The sequence below is a fragment of the Phyllobates terribilis genome, unplaced genomic scaffold, assembly GCF_046119375.1.
Source record: "Phyllobates terribilis strain yellow unplaced genomic scaffold, ASM4611937v1 Scaffold_1__5_contigs__length_1240528914, whole genome shotgun sequence".
Lineage (NCBI taxonomy): Eukaryota > Metazoa > Chordata > Amphibia > Anura > Dendrobatidae > Phyllobates > Phyllobates terribilis.
The window spans coordinates 612,279,248-612,292,674 of record NW_027362761.1 but is presented as its reverse complement, the minus strand read 5'-3'; the positions used below and the strand labels follow the sequence as shown (position 1 = coordinate 612,292,674).

Below are 13,427 nucleotides of genomic sequence, written 5' to 3'. Positions count from 1 at the left end.
TCATTATAGTGGCCAGTACATTGTAGTGTCCGGTACATTGTAGTGCCCTTACGTTGTAGCGCCCAGTACATGATTCCCAGCTAGTGCTTTCTGGAGAAATAAATTGGCTCTCCCTGCTACAGTAATGCCAAACATGTGGATGGTAACTGAACACTGTGGGGCCCAGGAGGAGGGGGCATTTGGATTTGGGAGCGCAGATGTCACTGGATTTATTTTGGTGGGAGCCACGTCACTTTTCCAGAGCCTTGTGCTACCAGTAATATGGACACCCCCTATATTACTGTTTACAGATGATGAACCTGAGTGGGGACTTGTTTTTTGTGGGTTGAGTAGAAGCTCTTAATGGTGGCATTTTGGGGTACAGAACATTTTGGGGGGTGTACTCATTTATGCTGAACAATGTTTATTAAACTTTATAAAACACAATGAACATAATTACACTTTCTTTTCCATATGACTTCTCTCATGTTTTACAAGGTGCGATTTATGTATAAAAGATTTCCCACATTCTCAACATGAATACGGCTTCTCCCCTGTGTGAATTCTGTGATGTTTAAAAAGATTTGATTTATTTCTAAAGCATTTCCCACATTCTGAACATGAATACGGCTTCTCTCCTGTGTGAATTCTCTGATGGCTAATAAGACTCCAGTTACTCGTGAACGACTTCCCACATTCTGAACATGAATACGGCTTTTCTCCTGTGTGAGTTCTCTGATGTTTAACAAGTCGTGATTTATCTACAAAACACCTTCCACACTGTAAACATGTAAAAGGTTTTTCCCCTGTATGAATTATTTGATGTTTAACAAGGTTTGATTTACTTCCAAAAATTTTCCCACATTCCGAACATGAAAATGGCTTCTCTCCTGTATGAATTTTCTGATGGTTAACAAGACTCCCTTTATCCGTGAACAACTTCCCACATTCTGAACATGAAAACGGCTTTTCTCCTGTGTGAATTCTCTGATGTCTAACAAGATGTGATTTATCTACAAAACACCTTCTACATTGTAAACATGAAAAAGGTTTTTCCCCTGTGTGAATTCTTTGATGTTTAACAAGGTTTGATTTACTTCTACAACATTTCCCACATTCTGAACATGAAAATGGCCTCTCTCCTGTATGAATTCTCTGATGTGTAATAAGATCCCCTTTATGTTTGAAGGTCTTCCCACATTCCGAACATGAAAATGGCTTCTCTCCTGTATGAATTTTCTGATGGTTAACAAGACTCCCTTTATCCGTGAACGACTTCTCACATTCTGAACATGAATACGGCTTTTCTCCTGTGTGAATTCTCTGATGTCTAACAAGTTGTGATTTATCTGTAAAGCACCTTCTACATTGTAAACATGAAAAAGGTTTTTCTCCTGTGTGAATTCTTTGATGTTTAACAAGCTCTGATTTACTTCTACAACATTTCCCACATTCTGAACATGAATACGGCTTTTCTCCTGTGTGAATTCTTTGATGTTTAACAAGCTCTGATTTACTTCTACAACATTTCCCACATTCCGAACATGAATACGACTTCTCACCTGTATGAATTCTCTGATGTCTAATAAGACTACCTTTATCTTTGAAGGACTTCCCACATTCCGAACATGAAAATGGCTTTTCTCCTGTGTGAATTCTCTCATGTATAACAAATTGTGATTTATATGTAAAGCATTTCCCACATTCTGAACAGGAGTATGGCTTTTTTCCTTCATCTTTTCTGTGTGTTGAAAATTCTGAGCTTTTTGTAAATTGCTTGTCACAATGAAATCTTGTATCCACTGTGTCATCTGAACTTTCGGTAATAATGTGAGATTGCTCAGGAGATGATTCCTCATGATTAGGAAAATTATAAGAAAGTGAAGTGCTGTGAAGTCCAGGAGGTGCAGGAAGGGTGATGAGGTTCTCTCCATTAGAGTGCTTCCCGATATCTTCTTTTTTACAATTTAGTGATGAACCGTTATTTTCACAAGGATTTCCTATCAGGATGAAAGATAAATTAGATGTGAGTTTTTTTCTTAAACACAAGAGAGATTTCTGAATGTATTTTCTGGAGCTCACAATGAAGACCCTCGTCAGTGAAAGTACCAGTAATAAGGAGGACAACTACATGCCATAACATTAACACAATGATGGGTAAAGACAACAACACTTATAACCTGGTGACATTGGCACAAGTCAGGGGTGGCAGAGATTAGACAGCAAATAGTTCTTTAAGTGGTAATTACTGATGACAGGTTCCCTTAATGTACCTCCAGTGCCATTTCACTCTCTCAAGCTTCGTATCATGCCCTTAGTATAGAAAAGTGTCCACGCAATTAAAGAAGATGTCCACTACTATTAAAAATGCCCCCAATGTAATTAACCCGTTGAGAGAAGACTTTTTTAATTACCTTGCTTTGTCTTTATTGGCAGTGAGCGGCGCTATCGCTGGCCACTCACAGGCATCACGCGACCCCCGGCTGCAGCCGGCTCTTGCTTCCCCTGATGTCACGTCAAGTGAGGCGTGACTCGGTGATGCGATCCCCGCGGTGGACGCTGGGCTGTGGGTGGGGTTACCCCGAGCGTCACACCCAGCATCCACCGCGCACTTTCCCAATGAATACAAGGTAATTGTGATTCACAAAATGCTATACAATTGAACGGTGAAGAAAAAAAAATTACATTTTTCCACTATAATGTTATTTTAGCCCCAGAATTTTACATTTTCACAAGGGAAAATGGGTAAAAATGACCACATAATTTGTTATACAATTTCTGCTGAATGGGGCAATACCCCATATGTGGCGGTACTGTACTGCTTAGCCACATGGCGAGACTCGGGAGGGAAGGAGCGCTATTTGACTCTTGGAGAGCAAACTTTAGTAGAACAGTTTGCAGACTCCATATACAGAGCCCCTAAGTGGCAGAAGAGCAGAATCCCCCCTCAAGTGACCCCATTTTAGAAATTACACCCCTATGGAAATGTATCTACAGGTGTAGTGATGAATTTGACTCCATGGGTGCTTTCCAGAAACGAGCAGTAATGGATGCTGAGAAGTGAAAATGCAAATATTTCATTATAGTGGCCAGTACATTGTAGTGTCCGGTACATTGTAGTGCCCTTACGTTGTAGCGCCCAGTACATGATTCCCAGCTAGTGCTTTCTGGAGAAATAAATTGGCTCTCCCTGCTACAGTAATGCCAAACATGTGGATGCTAACTGCACACGGTGGGGCTCAGGAGGAGGGGGCATTTGGATTTGGGAGCGCAGATGTCACTGGATTTATTTTGGTGGGAGCCACGTCACTTTTCCAGAGCCTTGTGCTACCAGTAATATGGACACCCCCTATATTACTGTTTACAGATGATGAACCTGAGTGGGGACTTGTTTTTTGTGGGTTGAGTAGAAGCTCTTAATGGTGGCATTTTGGGGTACAGAACATTTTGGATCATATTTATCCTGTTCTGTACGCTGAACACTTACAGTGGGTACGGAAAGTATTCAGATCCCTTTTAAATTTTTCACTCTTTGTTTCATTGTAGCCATTTGGTATGTTATGGTTAATTTTTAATACCTAGATATTATTAATTAGATAAAACAATTCTGATTCATGAGGCCTCTGCTTGAGTGTTTTAAGACATACATTGTGAAATGTCTGACTAAGATACTGGTTTCCTGTGAAAGTCTCTGAGAAGGTTTTACGTTGGGACAAGGGAAATGTGTTTGTTACTGATAAGCTATTTTGGTTTTCTGTTCAGTTGTATGTAAAAACGCAGTTCCGCTTCTTTGTCTAGCTAATAAATTGGTGAGTCTAGGTTGCCACACCAGAAGACTCTACTTTCTGACAATGCATGTCGCATGTATTCTGTCTCTCTTCCTTCATCGATGAAGTACCTTAATTTGAATCTCGCTGGCAATGTGAAGACCCTTTGCAGTCTAAACCAAAGTTCTCCTTAAACCAAAGAGGGTCTCCATAACAGGTAAATTCTAAAAAGTTCATTTATTTTTCTCATTAAAGTACACTCTGCACCCCATCTTGACTGAAAAAAACAGAAATGTAGACAATTTTGCAAATTTATTAAAAAAGAAAAACTGAAATATCACATGGTCATAAGTATTCAGACCCTTTGCTCAGACACTCATATTTAAGTCACATGCTGTCCATTTCCTTGTGATCCTCCTTGAGATGGTTCTGCTCCTTCATTGGAGTCCAGCTATGTTTAATTAAATTGATAGGACTTGATTTGGAAAGGCACACACCTGTCTATATAAGACCTCACAGCTCACAGTGCATGTCAGACCAAATGAGAATCATGAGCTCAAAGGAACTGCCCAAGGAGCTCAGAGACAGAATGGTGGCAAGATACATATCTGGCCAAGGTTACAAAAGAATTTCTGCATTACTCAAGATTCCTAAGAGCACAGTGGCCTCCATAATCCTTAAATGGAAGAAGTTTGGGACCACCAGAAGTCTTCCTAGACCTGGCCGTCCAGCCAAACTGTGCAATCGTGGGAGAAGAGCCTTGGTGAGAGAGGTAAAAAAGAACCCCAAGATCACTGTGGCTGAGCTCCAGAGATGCAGTAGGGAGGTGGGAGAACGTTCCACAAAGTCAACTATAACTGCAGCCCTCCACCAGTCTGACCCTTATGGCTGAGTGGCCTGATGGAAGCCTCTCCTCAGTGCAAGACATATGAAAGCCCGAATAGAGTTTGCTCAAAAACACATGAAGGACTCCCAGACTATGAGAAATAAGATTCCCTGGTCTGACGAGACGAAGATAGAACTTTTTGGTGATAATTCTAAGCGGTATGTGTGGAGAAAACCAGGCACTGCCCAATACAATCCCAACAGTGAAACATGGTGGAGGCAGCATCATGCTCTGGGGGTGTTTTTCAGCTGCAGTGACAGGACGACTGGTTGCAATTGAAGGAAACATGAATGCGGCCAAGTACAGAGATATTCTGAATGAAAACCTCTTCCAGAGTGCTCTGGACCTCACACTTGGCTGAAGGTTCACCTTCCAACAAAGAAATGACCCTAAGCACACAGCTAAAATAATAAAGGAGTGGCTTCAGAACAACTCTGTGACCATTCTTGACTGGCCCAGCCAGAGCCCTGACCTAAACCCAATTGAGCACCGGAAAATGGCTGTCCACCAACGTTCACCATCCAACCTGATGGAACTGGAGAGGATCTGCACGGAAGAATGGCAGAGGATCCCCAAATCCAGGGGTGAAAAACTTGTTGCATCATTCCCAAGAAGACTCATGGCTGTACTAGCTCAAAAGGGGGCTTCTACTCAATACTGAACAAAGGGTCTGAATACTTAAGACCATGTGATATTTCAGTTTTTCTTTTTAATAAATTTGCAAAAATGTCTACATTTCTGTTTTTTTTCACTCAAGATGGGTTGCAGAGTGGACTTTAATGAGAAAAAAAAATGAACTTTTTACAATTTACAAAATGGCGGCAATGAAACAAAGAGTGATAAATGTAAAGGGGTCTGAATACTTTCCGTACCCACTGTACATCGGGGTTTCCATCTAAATCTACAAAATACATGATTCAGATGACACCCCCGAGGGATCCATTCAGAATAATGAGGCAGCAGAGTTACACTGGACTCCGTCTAGCCTCTGGTCGACGGCACTTTTATGCACGCTGAAAAAGATGGACATCACTGGATCATAGGCCAGACGGCGTCCACAGCGCCTCATTATACGGAATCTTCCCCCGGGGTTCTGTCCGAATCGCAAGCTCAGTCATTTATATGGCAACATGAGACTTCGGTGCACAGCCGGAACCTACAGGAGCAGCCGCGCCATCACCGGACGCTTCTGCTGTGATGTAGACGGCGGATAAAGCTTCACCGCACCGGAGACTCCACATGATATCACACACCGGTCATCGTCAGGCGCCGCTAATCATAGTCACATGACAATCATCATCGTCATACGCCAGTTATCATCATCACACGCCGCTAATCATAGTCACATGCCAATCGTCATACGCCAGTCATTATTACACACCTGTGGAAACATCTACCGGATTCTCCTCCTTCCCGTCACTCACACACGGCTGATCCCCCCTCGTCATCGCTTCTTCTTCTGTCTCGTCCTTCACTTTATTCTTAGTCGGATCTTCCTCCTGATATATCAGATGTAACAATCAGCACAATACAAGAAACTACCAAAATCTGTGACATCTATGACCTCGATCAGAAATGTCCCCCCATATACAGATCCGGTACAGGGCTCAGCACCGTCTACCTGATGATCCTCCGGGATGTTGTGATTCTCCTCTGGACAGTCCTGGGGATACAGAGGACGGGGACATCTCTCTGGTGGATTTCTTTCCATGAATCCATCTGTAGGAAACACACAGTGATGGAATACAGTGACATGTAAAAGTTTGGGCACCCCTGGTTAAAATTACTGTTATTGTGAACAGTTAAGTTGAAGATGAAATAATCTCTAAACGGCCTAAAGTTAAAGATGACATTTCCTTTGTATTTTAGGTAAAACAATAAATAATAAATTATATATATTTTCATCTTTCACATTTAAAAAAAAAAATCAAAAATGAAAAATGGGCAAATGCAAAAGTTTTGGCACCCGGCAAGGTTAGTACCTAGTAGCGCCCCCTTTTTGAAAGTATCACAGCTTGCAAATGCTTTTTGTAGCCAGACAAGAGTCTTTCAATTCTTGTTTGAGGGATTTTCATTCATTCTTCTTTGGAGAATTCTTCCAGTTCTGTGAGATTCTTGGGTCGTCTTGCATCCTCTGCTATTTTGAGGTCTATCAATAGATTTTCAATGATGTTCAGATCAGTGGACTGTGAGGGCCATTTTAAAACCTTCAGCTTGCGCCTTTTGACGTGTGTTTAGTATCATTATCCATTTGCCATCCTCTTTTCACCTTCAGCTTTTTTGCAGATGGAGTTCTGTTTGCATCAAGAATTTGCTGAAATTTCATGGAATCCATTCTGCCCTCTAGCCGTTCCCTGTGCCATTGGCTGCAACACAACCCCAAAGCATGATTGATCCACCACCATGCTTGATGGTTGGCGAGATGTTCTTTTCCTGAAATTCTGTGCCCTTTTTTCTCCACACAACTTTGATCATTGCTCTATTTTAACCTCATCGGTCCACAAGACTTGTTCCCAAAACGCATCAGACCTTCTTAGATGTACTTTTGCATACTTCTGACGCTGAATTTCATGGTGAGGTCGCAGGAGAGGTTTTCTTCTGATGACTCTTCCATGAAGGTCATATTTGTGCAGGTGTCTCTGCAGAGTAGAACAATGTACCACAACTCCAGAGTCTGCTAAATCTTTCTGAAGGTCTTTTGCAGTCAGGCGGGGGTTCTGATTTGCCTCTCTAGCAATCCTACTGAAAATTTCCATGGTCTTCCAGACCTTATCTTGCCCTCCACTGTTTCTGTTAACTGCCATTTCTTTATTACATTTTGAACCGAGGAAAGGGCAACTTGAAAAAGCTTTGCTCATAGCCTTCTCCTGCTTTGTGGGCCTCCACCATTTTCAGAGTGTTAGACAACTGTTTAGAACAGTGTTTCTCAACTCCAGTCCTCAAGACCCACCAACAGGTCATGTTTTCAGGATTTCCTTAGTATTGCACAGGCAATAATCCCATCACCTGAGCAATACTAAGGAAATCCTGAAAACATGACCTGTTGGTGGGTCTTGAGGACCGGAGTTGAGAAACAATGGCTTAGAAGAAGCCATGGCTGCGGTTATTTTGGCACATTGTTAGAGTAGGCTGGGTTTTTATAAAGCTGGCCTTTTCTAACGATGATAGTGATCGAGCCCTTACCCTAACAGGCTAAGTAAGGTCTGAATCATTGGTCAAAGTTATCTGAGCACACAAATGTCCAAAGGTAACTCAAAGGAAATGTGTCATCTTTAACTGTAAGTCTTTTAGAGATCATTTCATCTTCAACTTGCTTAACTGGTCACAATAAGGGTATGTGCACACGATGCAGAAATGAAGCAGAAAATTTCTGCATCATTTCTGCATCTCCCTGGCAGAAAAAACGCATGCAGATTGTGCATGCGTTTTTCCTGCAGAATACATGCGGATCCACATGCAGATTCACATGCGTTTCCGCATGCAGATTGACAAGCGCTTTCCAGGCGATTTTAGCATCACCTGGAAAGTGCTTGATAACTAGGTCACACTATATAAATCCATGCAAACAGCATGGATTTATACAGTGTGAACCGAGAGAGTGTATATACTTACCTCCGATGGCCCGCGCTGTCCTGCTCACTCCGTTCTCCCGGCTGCCGGCAACTTTGAATTGAAAGACCTGCCGACGTCAGCGTCACGTGACCCGTCACATGACTCTGACGTCACCGCAGGTCCTACAACTCACTGCAAGTGCCGGGAACCAAGCGGGAGCGCTGCGCGGGCCGACAGAAGGTAAGAATACATTTATTTTTTATTTTATTCTTCTTTTTACAGCTTTTTTAATGGTACCTGGGTGTGGATGAGACTCTCCTCTCCTCCACACCCGGGTACCATCCGCACATTAGAACGCACCAATTACGCAAGTACAAATGCAGTCTTGCGGAATTGGCGCGTTCTAATGCAAGTCAATGGCGGCGAAATCGCCGCGTTTCCGCAAAATTAATTGACATGCTGCGGATTTTTGACCGCAGCGTTAACGCTGCGGAAAAATCCGCATCATGGGCACAGCACATGCGGATTTCCATTGGGGAACATTGCTGCCCTTCTACCATGCGTTTTTCATGCGTTTCCGCGGCGTTTACGCAACTGCAAAAACGCCGCGGAAACGCATGAAATACGCATCGTGTGAACACAGCCTAACAGGAATTTTGACTAGGGGTGCCCAAACTTTTACATGACACTGTAGATTGTGTCATGCAATGATGGAAGTAGTAGTAAATGACCACAGAACAGACATGACAGTCTCCACTCCTCACCCTGCTGATCGGCCCATATTGTGGTCGCCTCTTGTGCTTCATCTATAACCTCAACCTTAATATCAATCAGATCTTCACCCTAAAAAGAACAATGTAAGATGAGCTCAGGTCCCATCACGTCATGGTCAGATGTTGTGGGGACTTCAGTGTCATCTACCTGATGATCCTCAGGGATGTTGTGATTCTCCTCTGGACAGTCCTGGGGATACAGAGGACGGGGACATCTCTCTGGTGGATTTCTCCTCCTGGATCCATCTGTGGAGACACACAGACTGAATACATGACCTGCCGTGTATCTGTCTATATATGAGACTCGTCTCTCAGAACCGGTAATTCTATGTTTATGCATCAGGGAATAAATTACATTGTTGTGGTCCTCACCCCCGAAACCAAGGACCCAGCACATTGTGGGCCTCAAGTATGAAGTGATAATCAGCGAGGCCAAAGCCTAATGCTCTCTGCTCTGCACTCGGAGGATGAGGATCCTGAGGAGAGGGACAGAGAAGACCCTCGTCAGTCAGATTGAGGAGCCGTAATAAGAAACACAACTTCTCCAAGTTTCGTCTCCAGGGATGGAGCCACAGAGGAGCTGGAGAAAGCTCCACATTTCCATCCATCGGTTTCTTCTCTCCTAATTCACTGTATGGAGATTGGGGGAAGGACGGTGACCATTTATCAGTAATTGTTTTTTCAGAGCTCATGATGTCACCATGAGGACACGGCCTCCCTCCTGGACAAGATCCTCTGGGATCACTCTAAGAGCAGAGAACCTGCCGTCCTCCTATTAAAAGACGAGTTACTCCGAATTTATTCTTCTTTAAATAGAGATAAATCTCCACATCCACCTTGATATAAACACTAAAATAGGCAGCAAGTTCTGCGTTTGTCTCTAAAGGAGGAAAAAAAGGCACATGTACGACTAACGTACGAAGTCACCGCACCCTGAAGGACGGTGTTGTGGGGAGCACCCGGTACGCAGCGGTTAGTACCTATCAATGTGTAGAAAGGACAACTAGAGAGCCGGCACCGGGGTCATGGGCGCTTACTGATGCACACGGGGAGCCAAGGAGAGATTGTCTGGTCAGACTCCACAGAAAAGCTCCATAATACATATTCTTCTGACAAACATCCCTTTAAGGGAGACTTACACTTATTATTACCACCAGACCAGGATCTCAGATTGAAGTCCCCATTATTTTTGCTTTGTCTCCAAAAATGAGAACAAATGTTTTTATTTATAAAAAAAAAAAAAAAAATGTATATGTATGTATATGCAGTACAGACAAAAAGTTTGGACACACCTTCTCATTTAAAGATTTTTCTGTATTTTCATGACTATGAAAATTGTACATTCACACTGAAGGCATCAAAACTATGAATTAACACATGTGGAATTATATACTTAACAAAAAAGTGTGAAACAACTGAAAATATGTCTTATATTCTAGGCTCTTCACAGTAGCCACCTTTTGCTTTGATGACTGCTTTGCACACTCTTGGCATTCTCTTGATGAACTTCAAGAGGTAGTCAACGGAAATGGTCTTCTAACAATCTTGAAGGAGTTCCCAGAGATGCTTAGCACTTGTTGGCCCTTTTGCCTTCACTCTGTGGTCCAGCTCACCCCAAACCATCTCGATTGGATTCAGGTCTGGTGACTGTGGAGGCCAGGTCATCTGGCGTAGCCCCCCATCACTCTCCCTCTTGGTTAAATAGCCCTTACACAGCCTGGAGGTGTGATTGGGGTCATTGTCCTGTTGAAAAATAAATGATGGTCCAACTAAACACAAACCGGATGGAATAGCATGCCGCTGCAAGATACTGTGGTAGCCATGCTGGTTCAGTATGCCTTCAATTTTGAATAAATCCCCAACAGTGTCACCAGCAAAGCACCCCCACACCATCACACCTCCTCCTCCATGCTTCACGGTGGGAACCAGGCATGTAGAGTCCATCCGTTCACCTTTTCTGCGTCGCACAAAGACACGGTGGTTGGAACCAAAGATCTCAAATTTGGACTCATCAGACCAAAGCACAGATTTCCACTGGTCTAATGTCCATTCCTTGTGTTCTTTAGCCCAAACAAGTCTCTTCTGCTTGTTGCCTGGTTTCCTAGCAGTTATTTTACCATGAATGCCTGCTGCACAAAGTCTCCTCTTAACAGTTGTTGTAGAGATGGGTCTGCTGCTAGAACTCTGTGTGGCATTGACCTGGTCTCTAATCTGAGCTGCTGTTAACCTGCGATTTCTGAGGCTGGTGACTCGGATAAACTTATTCTCAAAAGCAGAGGTGACTCTTGGTCTTCCTTTCCTGGGGCGGTCCTCATGTGAGCCAGTTTCTTTGTAGCGCTTGATGGTTTTTGCAACTGCACTTGGGGACACATTCAAAGTTTGCCCAATTTTTCGAACTGACTGACCTTCATTTCTTAACCCCTTTACAACCCAAGGTGGTTTGCACGTTAATGACCAGGCCAATTTTTACAATTCTGACCACTGTCACTTTATGAGGTAATTACTCTGGAACGCTTCAACGGATCCCCCTTATTCTGAGTGTTTTTTCGTGACATATTGTACTTCATGATTGTGGTAAAATTTCTTCGATATCACTTGTGTTTATTTGTGAAAAATAAAAATGGAAATTTGGTGAAAATTTTGAAAATTTTGCAATTTTCAAAATTTGAATTTTTATGCCCTTAAATCAGAGAGATATGTCACACAAAATAGTTAGTTAATAAATAACATTTCCCACATGTCTACTTTACATCAGCACAATTTTGGAACTAAAATTTTTTTTTGTTAGGGAGCTATAAGGGTTAAAAGTTGACCAGCGATTTCTCATTTTTCCAACAAAATTTACAAAACCATTTTTCTAGGGACCACATCACATTTGAAGTCACTTTGAGAGGTCTTTATGACAGAAAATACCCAAAAATGACACCATTCTAAAAACTGCACCCCTCAAGGTGCTCAAAACCACATTGAAGAACTTTATTAACCCTTCAGGTGCTTTACAGGAATTTTTGGAATGTGGAAGAAAAAAATGAACATTTAACTTTTTTCACAAAAATGTTACTTTAGACCCAATTTTTTTTTATTTCCGCAGGGGTAACAGGAAAAAATGGACCCCAAAATTTGTTGTGCAATTTCCCCTGGGCACGCAGATACCCCATATGTGGGGAAAAACCACTGTTTTGGCGCACGGCAGAGCTCGGAAGGGAAGGAGAACCATTTGAATTTTCGATTGTAAAATTTGCTTGAATAATTAGCGGACGCCATGTTGCGTTTGGAGAGCCCCTGATGTGCCTAAACAGTGGAAACCCCCCACAGGTGACACTATTTTGGAAACTAGACCCCCCTGGGAACTTATCTAGATGGGTGGTGAGCATTTTGAACCCCCAGGTGCTTCACAAATTAATCCATAAAAATGAAAAAGTATTTTTTTTTCCACTTTTTCATTTTTACGGATTAATTTGTGAAGCACCTGGGGGTTCCAAGTGCTCACCATGCATTTAGATAGGTGCCTTGGGGGGTCTAGTTTCCAAAATAGGGTCACTTGTGGGGGAGCTCTAATGTTTAGGCACACAGGGGCTCTCCAAAAGCGACATGGTGTCCGCTAACAAATTGAATGGAAAATCGGCTCAAATTGTTAGTGGACACCATGTTGCGTTTGGAGAGCCCCTGTGTGCCTAAACATCGGAGCTCCCCCACAAGTGACCCCATTTTAGAAACTAGACCCCCAAGGCACCTATCTAGATGCATAGTGAGCACTTGGAACCCCCAGGTGCTTCACAAATTGATTTGTAAAAATGAAAAAGTGGAAAAAAAAAACACTTTTTTATTTTTACGGATAAATTGGTGAAGCACCTGGGGGTTCCAAGTGCTCACTATGCATCTAGATAGGTGCCTTTGGGGGTCTAGTTTCCAAAATGAGGTCACTTGTGGGGGAGCTCCAATGTTTAGGCACACAGGGGCTTTCCAAACGCGACATGGTGTCCGCTAACAAATTGGAACCATGTCGCATGATAATGCCCCGTCTCATGCTGCACATAACACATCTGCATCTCTGGCTGCTATGGGCATAAAAGGGGACAAACTTATGGTGTGACCCCCATGCTCCCCTGACCTCAACCCCATTGAGAACCTCTGGAGCATCATCAAAAGGAGTGTCTATGATGGCGGGAGGCTGTTCACATCTAAGCAACAGCTCTGGGAGGGTATTCTGTCCTCATGCAAAACAATTAAAGCAGAAACCATCCAAAACCTGACAAATTCAATGGACGAGAGAGTTCAGAAGCTCCTTTCGGACAAGGGGTCCTATGTGCAAATGTAACATCACCTAGAATAAAGTTTTGAGTTGAAAACTGTTTGATTTCAGCGTGTAATAACCTGCTAATGCTTATAATTTCAAAAATGACCATTTTTTTGTTCTTTATTAAAATGAAAAGGTTGAAAACTCTGATGTGCATAATAATTTGGAACATG

At 42.7% G+C, this 13,427-nt stretch overlaps 1 pseudogene; it reads right to left on the bottom strand.

Moving 5' to 3' along the window:
- Nucleotides 1-324: 324 nt before the first annotated feature.
- The window catches only part of LOC141153153 (uncharacterized), a 211,748-nt pseudogene continuing 198,645 nt past the window's right edge, over nucleotides 325-13,427 (bottom strand).